Here is a 2,269-nt window from a genome sequence, read left to right as displayed (position 1 = left end):
CTGGATTCAGGCCTCTGGCTCCTGCTATGCTATCAGTACTGGATTCAGGCCTCTGGCTCCTGCTATGCGATCAGTACTGGATTCTTACGAGGACGCTTCTCAGATGCTCTGTAGTTACCCTGTCATGGAGATCCTGCAGCTTTGGGTCTTCAGGAGCAGCCCCTTCATGCACTCCAGTGTATCAGAGATGGAGTAGACAGATGTTTGGGTGGGCCAGCTCAAAGTCCCGAATCTCACGGTGAGCATGGGTGGTAGCTGAGTTGGTCAGCCCGCCAACTCTCCCGCATCCACACAACCAGGGCAAGTCCTCCAGCACTGTCCTGGCTAGCTCACCCAAAGCCACAATGAGCAAGGGGCAGGCAGCTCTCCCACCCTCATGCCCTCAGGGTCACTAGGGCCAGCTCTACTGAGTGAGCTGCCATACCAGTGAGGTATGGGGCCTGCTCTCCCAAGTGCTTCAGCAGGGTAAGGAACAGGGCTAGCTCTCCCACTCTTGTGACTGGATGTGAGGGAGAGCTGGCTACATCTGTCACCCCACTGACTGCCAGGCTTGACTCACCTGATCTGGCTAACCTGTCTCCCTCATCCTTCCATGTTCATCCTTTTGGAAGCTACGACTTTCCCTGGAGGATGACAGGTCTTTGGTCAAGAGTATATGAGTAGATACACTCCCCTGCTAGAACCTCCCAACAAACTCTCAAGGGAGTTGAATTCTTATGCCACATGTCCACTATAAGATAGTATTCACATATCACTGTAGGCAGGTGAGGCAGGGCGGGGCTTCTTTTGTGGAGTGGGCAGAACATACACACTTACTTGTTCTGCCTGATAGGAAGATTCTTGGGTTCCATTCTGTATGCCCTACTTGTACTTAATATTGCTGAAGGGGATCAACACTAACATATCACTAGCTTAGCACGAACATACTGGTTTTGGTCTGTTTGTTCTGAGGTAATTCTGTGTTAGACCAAATGCTCCTGGAGGAATATAAGATTGAAACTAACATCAACTAACTATATCCAGTGTTTACTCAAACCCAGGCATCCACAGAATTTGCAAGTGCATGTGTAAGGAGCAGGGAATGGTTGTGCAAGAGGTGACAATGAGAAACAGACATAAAGTCTCAAAAATGTGGTCAACCAGAATGCCAAGACAGTACTCCAAATAACTAAGCGCCTCTGTCCCCATCCCCACATGATCCGTGAGCTGGAGATGTAATGGAAGACAGACCTTTACACTATTAATCCTCCCCACTCTCAGATCTCTGTTTTCTGAATAAAGTGAAGTTTTAAGATTCAGTTTTTGCCTTTGCTCACTGGCTTTTGTAAGTGACAGATACTATAATCTGTCTGTGCTTATATTTTACTGCAATGTAGTGAAGAGGACCTGCTTGGAATCATTCTATGATACCTCTCAGTATCTTTAATATCCAGGATCCAACAGAAAATGGCATACCAAGAACCAGGAACATCCCAAATGGAATTTAAAAGGACAGACAACAAATGCCGACACTGAGCTGAGCCAGTTGGACCAAACTCACTAGTATGTTAAAGCAAACACCACAGCAGCACCAGAAGCAGACAGAAAAGGGAGTGCTCAGCTAAGGGACAGAAATTACAAAAATTTAAGTGACTATTAAGTAGTAGTTGAACTACACAGAGGGCAGAGCCTGTGGACTTGAGGTCAAATCAATTGGATTGGTGTATGATGAACCACACAAGAATGAACTAGAAAGGATGGATTCTCAGCTAACTCTGTATTACAGGAGTTAGAAGAGGAGAAGAGAAAAAGCAGGGACAGGGATAAGGTGTAAGTGAGCAGAGTAGGATGCTGCAGAGGGCTGCATGTTGACTTACTCTCTACATGGGCTGTCAGCGCTGTTTCAGAGCAGCACAGAGCCAGAACACAGATATGACTTTTAAGCTTTTTTAATATGATATCTTAATATTCTCTTCATCTTTGGGAGCATATTTTTGTTAGACCGGGTCATCCTGTGTAAGCATGGAGTACAAATCTTACAACAGTATTTGTGGGGGAGAGCAAATCCCAAAAGGATATTGACACAGACTGTCTACAGATAGGTTAAACTGTGCGATACCAGAAGTGCTGAGCGACGGCATGCACAGGATGCCTTTGAAGTTGGTAGGTCGAAAAGAACTGCGGTTATATTTCTATTGCACCTGTTGAAATTCATTTTTATGGAAGGTAGAAAGCTGCCTGAAGCAAATTTAGCAGGAATCCACACAATAAACACTGAATTATATTTTTC

General features: G+C 45.6%; 1 protein-coding gene across 2 annotated transcripts in view; it reads right to left on the bottom strand.

The window, feature by feature from the left end:
* Positions 1 to 2,269, bottom strand: part of Galntl5 (polypeptide N-acetylgalactosaminyltransferase like 5) — a 58,400-nt gene that overhangs the window by 49,539 nt on the left and 6,592 nt on the right. The gene's annotated exons all lie outside the window — the stretch shown is intronic.

This window comes from Mastomys coucha, unplaced genomic scaffold (genome assembly GCF_008632895.1).
Source record: "Mastomys coucha isolate ucsf_1 unplaced genomic scaffold, UCSF_Mcou_1 pScaffold19, whole genome shotgun sequence".
Classification (NCBI taxonomy): domain Eukaryota; kingdom Metazoa; phylum Chordata; class Mammalia; order Rodentia; family Muridae; genus Mastomys; species Mastomys coucha.
The sequence above is the reverse complement of the archived record's forward strand: the minus strand, read 5'-3'. Positions and strand labels throughout refer to the sequence as shown.